Below are 12,219 nucleotides of genomic sequence, written 5' to 3'. Positions count from 1 at the left end.
TCAGCTTATGTACATCTCTGAATCCCCTTTGTTGTAATGAAGGGAATTTTCCTATTTTCATTGAAAGCTAAGACCTTCAGATGAGCTGTGAGTTGGTATCACCTTAGTACTCAAGGACAAGCACTGACTACAAAACTGTCCCCACACTTACCTCTCTCATATTGTCAATGGCTCTCTTTAATACAGAACTTCTTTAAAGACATCCTTGATATCATCTCTATTATAAAGTCTTCCTTTGGCATAATTTTCTTCTTATTTTCTACCCTATATTTCTGCTTTCCTTGAAGTGAACTAATAAAATGTTTTCTGTACTCATGGTTTCTATTTTCTCACCTCCCATTTTCTTCCAATTTGCTGCCATCTGATTTTGATTCCCTCCACTCTACAAATAAGCCTTCAAAAAGCCACAAAAGACTTCTTCCTTTGCTATATACAACTGTTAATTTTATTTCCTCATCAAATGGCTTTGTATTGACATTGGTATTGCTGATCATCCCTTCTTTCTTGAAGCATACATTTCTATAAATATTTTTGAGACCATATTACTTTTCTTTCTCAGATATCAGAAGCTATTTCTTCTATCTCAATTTTTGCCTCCTCTTTTGCTCAACAACTAAATCTTAGAGTACTCCAGGGTTAGGTTTTTGCCCCTTCCCTGTCCACCTACACCCAGGTGATATCATCTAACTACCTAAGTTTAAATATTATTTTGATTATGTTCATTCGACAAGAATAAATTTCTTTGAGCTTTAAATTTATATGCCAAGTAAATTTGTGATATCTCCTTTTGGATATACATGAACATCTGAAAATCAACTTCTAATTCATAAGTCTTTAATTTTACTTTTAAAGATGCTTTTTATTTTTTTGCTGTTATTTTTAAACTCAGTTTGTGGCACTATTATTCAGTCTGCTGACAAGGTTGCTACTAAAGCCATTTCCTCACTACTCCTCCTTCCATCGATGTCTTATCAATCCTACTTCTGGAATACATCCAGAATCTATTCATTTTTTAGCATTTACATTACTATAACTATAATCCAAACTACTGACATCTAACATCTGGACAACTAAAAGTGTCCATCTTCTAGTTCTCTTGGCCATAGTCTGTTCTCTGTTAATGTTATGCAAAAGTCATAATAATGGTTTGTAAGTATATTAGACATCCTTCTCCCCACCTCCACAGGTACATACATAGACTTAAAACTCTCCAAAAGGTAATATTTCTTTTTATTTATTTGACAGGTAGAGTTATAGACAGTGAGAGACAGAGAAACAGGTCTTCCTTCCATTGGTTCACCCCCAAAATGGTCGCCATGGCCGGAAATGCACCGATCTGAAGCCAAGATCCAGGTGCTTCTTCCTGGTCTCCCACAGGGGTGCAGGAGCTCAAGCTCTTGGACATTCCTCCACGGTCCCCCCGGGCCACAGCAGAGAGCTGGACTAGAGGAGGGCAGCCTGGACTAGAACTTGGCACCCATATGGGATGTCAGTGTCACAGGCGGAGGATTAACCAAATGAGCCACAGCGCTGGCTCCGATAATATTTCAATAACAACAAAAAAAATTTCTTCCACAGTTTCTGCAACATATAAAGTCCTACATGATCTGAAGAAAAAAAAAAAGTTCCTACCTGACTTGATCATCTGTTATCTTTATTTTCTCCTTTCTAGTTTGACTTTCCTTTTCTTCCTAAAATAAACTTTTCAGGATCTTTTCACTTACTGTCCTCATTCCTCTCTCACAATCCCATTTTCCCAACTTAAAATTATCTTTCCCTGATTCTTTTCATGTTTGCTTCATTCTCCTAACGCTAATTTTAGTTACCTTTTCATTAGACATTACTCTTGATAAGGACCTTTCCTGAGTAACTGATCTATGGTAGCCAACCATATCCTAATTGCTCTTTTCCCTCTTTATTCCTCATATTTACATGAATTTATTTCCTGTGTGTTATTTATTATTTTCTTACTTGTGTGAGAGGCAGAGATACAGAGAGAGAGGAAGAGATGGTAAAAGACAGGGAGAGCTCTATCTACTGCTTCATTCCTCAAGGGACTGTAATGACATGACTTGGCCAAGGCTGGAGCTGGTAGCTGTGGATACACTCTATGTTACCCTTGTATATAGCAAGAACTCAATTACTTGAGACTTCATCATTGCCTCCCAATGACTGCATAGACAGAAAACTGGAGTCAGGAGTCAGAGCCAGAAGTGGAACTCTGGTACCCCAACATGGGACACAGGCATCTTAAGCTCTACGCTTAATACCTGCATCTTTTTTTTAAGATTTTATTTATTTATTTGAGAGGTAGAGTTACAGACAATGAGAGAGAGAGAGACAGAGAGAAAGGTATTCCTTCCATTGGTTCACTCCCCAAATGGCAACAATGGCCGGAGCTACGCCAATCCAAAGTCAGGATCCAGGAACTTCTTCCGGGTCTCCTACGTGAGTGCAGGGGTTCAAGCACTTGAGCCATCCTCTACTGCTTTCCCAGGCCACAACAGAGAGCTGGATTGGAAGAGGAACAGCCAGGACTAGAACCGGCATCCATATGGAATTAACCTACTGCTCCAAAGTGCCCCCAGTAAATACCTGCATCTTATCACCTATATTTTGTGATACCATTATCTATTTCTCTAATTAGAATGTCATGCCCTTGATGGGATGGACTGTGTCTTTTCTACTCCAACTGAATGTTAAGAACATAGTTTAATACATATGGACTGAATGAATGAATGGAAAGCTTGCTGTGAGAAAGTATAAAATTGAGAAATCAGGAAATGGTCACAAAGAAGGTGATAGCTTAATTGGGGAAGAAAGAAAGCTCGGCAGGATGTTACTTTCAGATGGAGGTGACTAAGCAGGAAAACAAGAAAGCCTAGCATTCTATGGGAAAAAGCAAAGCTTCCTAATGTGGTCTAAACAGAAAGTATATAAAATAAGAGTTGAGTAGAGTGTCCTGAAAAATGGGTATCCCATATTCTAAAATTCATTGTATGACATACTAAAGTATTTTCTCTTTCTCTTCAAACATTGAGAGGCATGTACGACTTTTTATATGGAGCTGTAACATGATGAATTTTAAGCATAGCAAAGACAATTGGGGTATTAGTCACAAGAAGTACTAGTCTGAAGATAGTAGAGATCAGTTAGAATTATTTGGCTCTGGTCTGGAAGAGGGCAGAAGATGATGAAGGGAAGCAGAAATGAAGCGGATGGAGGATGCTTAGGGTGTTCAGTTACAAAATGTTTTCAGGTGACTTTAGTTTGTTATTACTCCCAGATTATAATGATTCTTGAGTTATGATTCCATGAACCTAATAGATAGAGGCAAATTCACAAAAAGTTGAAGATATTTAAGGGCTAAGCTATTTGGGCCTTCCTAGTATATTGCCAGGGAGCTGGATGAGAAGCAGAACAGCCAGGAATTAAACTGTTGCTCTGATATAAGATGTGAATTTGCAGCTACCAGTGGTCCCAACTTCCATATGGCAGAATGCTTCAGGTCCAGGATCACATCCAAAAGGATCAGAGGTCACATGGTGGCATGATGGCTGCTTCCACAAGTGGTAATGGAGCATGAAAAAGCCTTCATTTTTCAACTTCTGTAGATGTCAAAATTACATTTATTATATGAACATAATTGTGTGTGTTGGTTCACGTAACTAACAAAACACATGAGACTTGCAAAAAACTGTCCCCTGGGCTCTACTAAGGAGGAGATGCAATGGTAACCAAAGAGAATGCCTGAATATTATGGTATGTTAATCTGTTACTATAATAAAAATTCCCCTCCTGGTCATGTTATGACATTCTGCAGGCATAAGGAAGAGTGAGCTGATAATTACTCAAGATAGGAGCATACAATGCGAAGCACTGTATACATTCAGGGTGTCTCTTTTTTCTCTAGTCATTTTAAATTACTGTTTAACCCCAAGAGGAAAATAAACAGTTGTAAAGGGCTTCCAAAGTAAAGACACCTAAAATAACTGCTTTTCAGCAGTTGGCAAATAATAATCTCCCCCACCTTACAACTCCTAAGAAAAGCCTTTAGCAAAAGAACAACTTAGCATATAGACAGTTTCCCAGTGACCTGCCACTTAACTGAGAATAGGCCAGGAAAAACTATCGATGCCAAGGAAGCCTGCCTCAGATCTGAAACTTCCACTCTATTAATTCCTTTCTTTGGCAAACATAGAAATGAAAGGCAGAGGGAGGAAAAGCTGAGAAGACAGTGATATATAAGAAACAAAGAGCAGGGTCTCTCTTTATCCAGGGCTTTGCCACAGCCTCCCTCATTTTCTGAGTATTGTTATCCAAGAAGCCAGGTGGAGTGGTGTGCAGCAAAATACAAGATTATCTCAGACAATGAGTAATGGTGCATTGGAGTTAATCTATGTGCAATGGATCAATAGCATGATCCTCAAGATAGAGAAATGGTCAAATCAAATGGGCTTTCTGTTTGCTTTGTTACTTAGGACTTTGAAACTCTATTTTAAAAATTTCACTTTGTCTTGATTCTTAAAGGTGTTCATACAAGTAAAAGACTGCATTCCAGCTGGGCTAAATACCTCTGGGCTTAATAAAGGCAAGTCAGTGCTAATTTGTAGCCTGGCTTTTTTAGACACAAAGGCACAGTTTGAGATAGACCGAGTTGTACAACACTTGTTAAGTATCAAATAGGAACTGATTTTCTTTTTATTCTTTGGAGATGTGTTTGGACTTAGAAAACATTTCTATTTTAACTTCTAGACTCACCACCTCTCTTTTGGGTATTACTCCAAAAGAGAGAACCATGTTTATATCATGCACTCATCCTCTAACTGATCAATTAAACTCATCTGGATTAAACAAAATAAATGCAGACTATCCCATTGAGTAGTGGCAGAATCCAACTAGAATCAAACACTGACTCACTTCATGTGTTCCTCTGCATCTCTGAGCTTCTTCTATATCCTTCTCTAGTTCCTCCGTGGCTTCATCAAAGTCAAACCAACAACTTTGAAATATAATCATTGTTGACAATCCTAAGATTCAAACCCCTAAGCTTAAAAGAAACCATGAAATTTCACATTTCTTCACACAGACTGCTCTAAATTTTCCTTGAGATAAAATAACTAGTTCACATTTGGAAGTAATTAGAAACAAAGTAGCTATAACATATACAAAATGAATTATATCTTTGAAAGAAAAAGTGAGAGATCTCTTATAAGGTCATCTTGATCTGAACTTCTTTCAGAAGAGATTCATTTATGAGTTCACTGGGCTGGAGGCAACACATCCCTCCTTTTCCCTGAGCTGACCTATCTGCTGTTTAACTACCAGAATAAGGTTTAGTGTCTTCAAAGAAGAGACTTAGTCATGATTTTGGTCATCCATTTTAGTTTTGAAGAAGCCTCAGTTATTTCAATGTTCCAAAGATAATACTCATAATTGTTCTTGTCAACCATTTAACTGTAATAGTGGTTTTTCTAGGTGTGTTCACGTAAGTAGCATCTGTGGTAGCAGAGATTCTGTGAGAAAGGCAAATTTTATGGCTCCAATAAAAACTTAGTGAATTAAGAACTCTGGCAGTAGAGCCTAGAGATTTGTTTTAACAAAATATCCCTGTGATTCTGGGACACATTCACGGATGACAGTCTGGCCCATAGCAGACGGTACTAGTGATCACAGGAGCCAACTTATGCTCATTTTGCTTTTGAAAATATTAAAGAACATAAGTGGTCCAAATCAAGTGAGTTTACCGTTTGCTTTGTTATTTAGGTTTCAAAGCTCTATTTGTAAAACTACTCTTGTTTTGCTTCTGAAAGATGTCCACACAAGCACAAAAACACCAGGCATTCTAGTCTGGATTTAAATACTGCTTGTCCCAAGAAAAGCTTGATAAAGCTATGTGTTGTAAAATCTGTGACACACTTTTTCAGTTGAAGCAATATCATCCCTACAGGGCAAAAATTTGGGTGTATGGGGGGAAATGGGGAGACAGGATAAAAACGTAGATATTACATTAGTTAATGGCCCTCAAAATGTGCCTATAATATAAAAACAGACATGCAGTACATCTATGGTATTACGATTTCATGAAGGAAGTAAATTGAAACAAAAAATGATTATATAAAATTTCCTCAGGAGGTCAATTCTGAAAAAAATACAAAAAGATTGAGAGTTCTCACTGAAAGAAATGGCTCTACTTTCTAATTTGAGACAGATTTTGTCCCAACCCTTTGACTCTCAGGTTCCATGGACAAACTATTAGATCTTTTTTGTTTTTTATTTGACAGATAGAACCACAGACAGTGAGAGGGAGAGACAGAGAGAAACATCTCCCTTCCGTTGGTTCACCCCCAAATGGCCACTACAGCCAGAACTACGCCGGTCCAAAGCCAGGAGCCAGGTGCTTCTTCCTGGTCTCCCATGTGGGTACAGGAGCCCAAACACTTGGGCCAACCTCCACTGCCCTCCCAGGCCACAGCAGAGAGCTGGACTGGAAGAGGTGCAACTGGGACTAGAACCCAGCACCGCAGGCAGAAGATTAACCAAGTGAGCCATGGCACCGGGCCCAAACTATTACATCTTGAATCTTAGCCAGTTAGTATCTGTTTTAATGTAATGATAGATGATTAAATCCAAGATACAAATATTGCAAATCTAAAAACAAACCATAAGAGAAAGGTAGTATCTATATGGGTAGATATTTATGGCTTTTATGTTCTTTCAAATGGTGATTTTGTTTTTAATTATCCTTTTCCTGGTTAGTAAATTAAATAATTGAAAGACTGAATTAACTAAGCCATTCATTCATTCTAAAAGGTGTACTGAGTGCCTGTATGTGATAAAAGCCATTCCAGGCGTTGATGATCAGCCGTGAGCAAAACGGCAAAAATCCTTACCCTCCTAGAGTTCATATCCTGCTTGTGAGATAGATCATAAACAAGACAAATAACCAAACATCAGTAGATTTTTAAATGGGATCTTGAAGGTACAGTGTCGGGTGGGAATGGTGGGTGGGAAGCTGGCTTACTGTGAACTGTCTCAATGTTGCCTGGGAATTGAAGGAGACTCCATTGAAAAAGCACATGTATTAGACTTGGAACAGAAAAAGAAAGTTAGTAACAAGAATTTTGGAGAATAAATTACACATAGAATATTTGGGGGGAAAGAAACAGGAATGTCTAATGCCAGCACAGATTTTTTTTTTTATTTTTAACTTTTATTTAATGAATATAGATTTCCAAAGTACAGCTTATGGATTACAATGGCTTCCCCCCCCCATAATGTCCCTCCCAACCGCAACCCTCCCCTTTCCCACTCCCTCTCCCCTTCCATTCACATCAAGATTCATTTTTGTTTCTTTATATACAGAAGATCAGTTTAGCATACATTAAGTAAAGATTTCAACAGTTTGATCCCACACAGAAACATAAAGTGAAAAATACTGTTTGAGTACTAGTTATAGCATTAAATCTCAATGTACAGCACACTAAGGACACAGATCCTACATGAGGAGTAAGTGCACAGCGACTCCTGTTGTTGACTTAACAAATTGACACTCTTGTTTATGGCCTCAGTAATCACCCTAGGCTCTTGTCATGAGCTGCCAAGGCTGTGGAAGCCTCCTGAGTTCACCGACTCTGATCATATTTAGACAAGGCCATGGTCAAAGTGGAAATTCTCTCCTCCCTTCAGAGAAAGGTACCTCCTTCTTTGATGACCTGTTCTTTCCGCTGGGATCTCAATCACGGAGATCTTTCATTTAGGGTTTTTTTTTTTTTTTTTTTTTTTTTTTTTTTTTTTTTTTTTCAGAGTGACAGCACAGATTTTATGGAAAAAAAGGTAATAAAATTACAGAGGCATGTCAGGATGAAATTATAGAAGTCTTCAAAATCCCAATAGTTTTGACCTCTCAGAAACAGTTAAATATTGGACCTGTTCATTGGTCAAATAAAAAAAGGGTAGACAAAAGGAAAAGCCAATGCCCTCCCCTGTTTATTACTCACTAAGCTCCTTAGAGGGTAAGGTTTCTGACTATAGAGCTGTTAATTTCCCATAACTTACAGAACCAAAATTATAGGTTTCAATTGCTTAATAACATTTGTCACAAAATTGATCCAGACACAAAGATAGAAAGGTAAGAGCTACTATTCTGGAAATGTGTAAAATATGGCTACTCACCAAGCATGCTTGGTTAAAGCCCTGGCCCGCAGTGCTGGCATCCCATATGGGTGCTGGTTTCAGTCCCTGCCACCCCACTTCTGATCCAGCTCCCTGTTAATGTGCCTGGGAAAGCAGTGGAGGATGGCCAAGTCCTTGGGTCCCTGCACCCATGTGGGAGACCGGAAAGAAACTCCTAACTCCTGGCATCACATGAGCTCAGCTCTGGTCATTGTGGTCATTTGAGGAGTGAACAAGAGATGGAAGACCTCTCTCTCTTTCTCTCTCTATCTTTCTCTGTAACACTGTCTTTCAAATAAATAAATAAATCTTAAAATTTTTCACTTCATGTAAGAAGAAATGAAAACAAAAGGAATTGCAATGTTTTGTGGCTGACGGAGAATTATAAACAGCCTTACAATTAAATTAACTAAAAATACTGGATTTTGTTAGCTAAAGTTATTGAATTATATTGACTTATTTGTTATCTCTTGAAGGGAGATTGAAGCAAAAAGTAAATTTCAGAATGCCTTAACTTTGAGATTGTTTTAGGACATCCAAATGGACACTCCATGGATACGGCTGAAAAAAATGCCCTGTATTTCATGTGTACAAATTTAGGAGTATAGTCATACTTGCCACCTACCTTTCATCCAGCCAGGTTCCCACTCTCCTTTCTCCTTCCTTTGTTATTTTTTCTTTTAATTTTTTCAATGATATACTTTCTTTTTTAATTTTTTTATTTTTGACAGGCAGAGTGGACAGTGAGAGAGAGAGACAGAGAGAAAGGTCTTCCTTTGCTGTTGGTTCACCCTCTAGTGGCCCCTGTGGCCGGCGCGCTATACTGATATGAAGCCAGGAGCCAGGTGCTTCTCCTGGTCTCCAATGCGGGTGCAGGGCCCAAGGACTTGGGCCATCCTCCACTGCACTCCCAGGGCACAGCAGAGAGCTGGACTGGAAGAGGGGCAACCTGGACAGAATCCGGTGCCCCAACCGGGACTAGAACCCGGTGTGCTGGCGCCGCAGGCAGAGGATTAGCCTATTGAGCCACGGCGCCGGCTGAATGATATACTTTCAGTTTATTTTATAGTCACAAGTTTAACTACCAACTAAGAAAAGAATTCAACAGGTGGTTAGTAGAAAAACCATTTTTCCTCAAGATTATAGACAAGCTAAATACAATAATGGCATCTCAAAATGTCAATTTTGCTCATATACATTACAGTTTTTATACTCTGTATATTCATTACCACAAATCAGGGAAAGCATGACATTTGTCTTTTGGGAGCTGTTCAATTCCTATAAATTAAAAAAAAAAGAAAAAAAAACAAAAAATATTCTGGAAGACACGGTAGTTTGGAAGTTTTTGTGAACAAAGATGCATGGTCAAAATTATGTGAATTGATGGTATGTGGCCAGTTAAAAATTATTCTCTCATTATTTTCAAAAAGTCTTTCCTCCCCTCTTAACTGAAAAGCATTTACAAAACAATATTTTTCTAACTTAAAGTTTAGAAGTAAGACTTTATAATTTCTCAAAGGAGTGAACAACCTAGCACCCAAACATTGTGGAAAAAGCCACATGAAGACGACAGAAAGGGGGAATAAAATGAGACGAAGATTGGTCAACTAGACATATAGACTTCAGAATACTCCTTTGCCATTAAAGTCAAGAAGAGACCTTACAGAATGGAGGATGAATGCTAGAAACAAAGGAAAATAGGAGCAAAATCATGCCACGGGTGTTTAGTGACTAAGAGGTTTTCAATTATTTTTGTAGTAGTAGTAAAAGCAGAGTGGAGGCAATTGTCAGACTTCAAGGTGCAATAGAGAATACAGCAGATGTAACACTTCATAAATCATTCTGCTTGTCTGGCATGCATGTACTCTGCTATCCACAAAGCAATATATATAAGTATACACATATGTATGCAGGTACATATGAACACATACACACACACGCATATCACAGAAGATGGAAAAAGTAAAGACAAAGCAAGAGAGGGGATCTCATGTAAAATTCAAAACATGCATACATTTGCCTTAGGAGTTTTTAGAGAATGAGATTTGTGGTCCTTAAATATCAAATACTATGTTCTGTTCATTTTATGGCATCACCTTCCTGTGATTTTTACATATTCAATATTTAATAGCCCCATAGTTATGAGCAAAATGTTTGCATTTGACTGACGCAAGATGGGAAGTACTTTGAAAGTCATTCTCCTATATTCAAAAATATTTTGAATAATCCTTCAGTATGTCAAGGCATGCATCACATAAGCAATTGTTAAATATTTTGGTGGGGGAAGAAATCAATTCAAGGTACTCCTGATGCTTAATGATGCTCAGAACAATTGTGAAAAAACCGTAACCCTCTAACACACTTAACAACATCTACTGCCCTTTCTGAGGTCAGAATGAGCTTCTGGCAAATCATGCTGCCCTGAAGGTTCACTTTTGATAGCGCCATCTCCCAGTTTTCAGTATTTCCCTTCCTCCCTTTAGTTTCCTTTTTCCTTTCTTCACCCTTAGGTGACTACATTTTCCCAACTCACTCTTAAGTAATTCATTGGATTTTTAGCTGATAAGGGCTTAAAGTATTAGCTCATAGAGGGTATTTGAATTTCAAAAAGGAACTATGAAAGGCTAAACACTGAACTCCAATGTGAAAAAACATAAAGATTTAATCTCAAGTATTGGTGACATTGGTGCAGAAGAGATTTAGGAACAGTGCAAAATTGTGACACCCTTCAAATCTATCTATTGGCCAAGTTTTCCTGAGTAGTCTCTTATAGACTAAAGAATTTTTAATATTTAGGGAACAACATTTGATTTTCACCTACTGGGAATGATTAAGGCCATCTTTCAATAACTAATTTCAAAAGCACAGCAGAATTTACATGTCATCAATTTTTACCTCTGCAAATGTCTATTAAAAATTATGTTTTCTTCTAATAAAACAGAAATTCATGACATTCTCTACTTAGTCAAAAGTTTCAACTTATTTCAATACAGCAAACTTAAGAATATATTCTTTAGAGTCAGTTGTATCTCTTGATTTACCTTTCAAGGAGTTTCTGGCTTCTTAGATATCAAGGGAATTAATTTCAATAATTCACTTCCTGCTTCACCAGTAACAAATAATGCATAAGTCTGATACACCATCAGCATAAAATTGTTGATGTTTAATTTGAAATCCTAATATTGTCCTTATATTTTTAAGAAGCAGCAAAATTTCCTCCTTAGAATTGTTAAAGGCGACATGGTGCAATGGAGTATTTGTCTTGAAATAACAAAGTAGCTGTTATTTGATGCACATCACTAAGCTTGCCTGAAACTCAGTTTCCTCACTGATCAACAGAAAGTGCATTCATCAAAAGTCACATGATATTCAAAAATATGCATAAGATTTATGTATCAATAAAAGTAATAGCTGGAGAGTTGGGTCGAACGCTCCCCAAAATTTTCTCCTCTATCAAAGTGTCAGTGGAGGGGGCATGCAGGAGGAAGAAAGTCTTTGACTCTGGTAACTATGAAAAATTTTCTTACTTACTATTAATCTTGTTGTAGAAGTAATATCTGTGTCCTGGAAGTGGTTTGTTTATTGTAGCACTCTACGCATAGAGCAGCGGGAATTGGAGCAGAGCTCCCAAACAGGGTCCTGACTGTAGATTCTGGATACCATCAGTCCCCAGTCTGCTACCCACTTTCCATCAGCTTACCTCATTGAATTCACGAAGTGATGTAACCAGCCCTACAAGATTCCAATCCCCCAGAATCATGAGCAAGTTGCTTCTCCAATAGATATAACTTTGGTGACCAGTATTGTCTCCAGAGGTTCCATTTAGGGTCCAGGTCCAAGGCAGAAAGCAACTACCACCTACCTGCATGCAGTCCCCAAAGTGACTGAAGCCCACTCGGTCATCATATCAGACTGTTGTGCAGGCAGATCAAGCAGAGCATCTTGTTGATGCTTCTGGGCTGAACTGCTAGCTTCCCATTCACCCATACACACAGTGCCTTGTTTCTTATCTCACAGCCTGATCAGGCTATGTCTAATTTCATC

Source organism: Oryctolagus cuniculus, chromosome 10 (assembly GCF_051225735.1).
Source record: "Oryctolagus cuniculus isolate XC-2025 breed Fujian yellow rabbit chromosome 10, ASM5122573v1, whole genome shotgun sequence".
Lineage (NCBI taxonomy): Eukaryota > Metazoa > Chordata > Mammalia > Lagomorpha > Leporidae > Oryctolagus > Oryctolagus cuniculus.
This window is presented reverse-complemented; position numbering follows the sequence as displayed.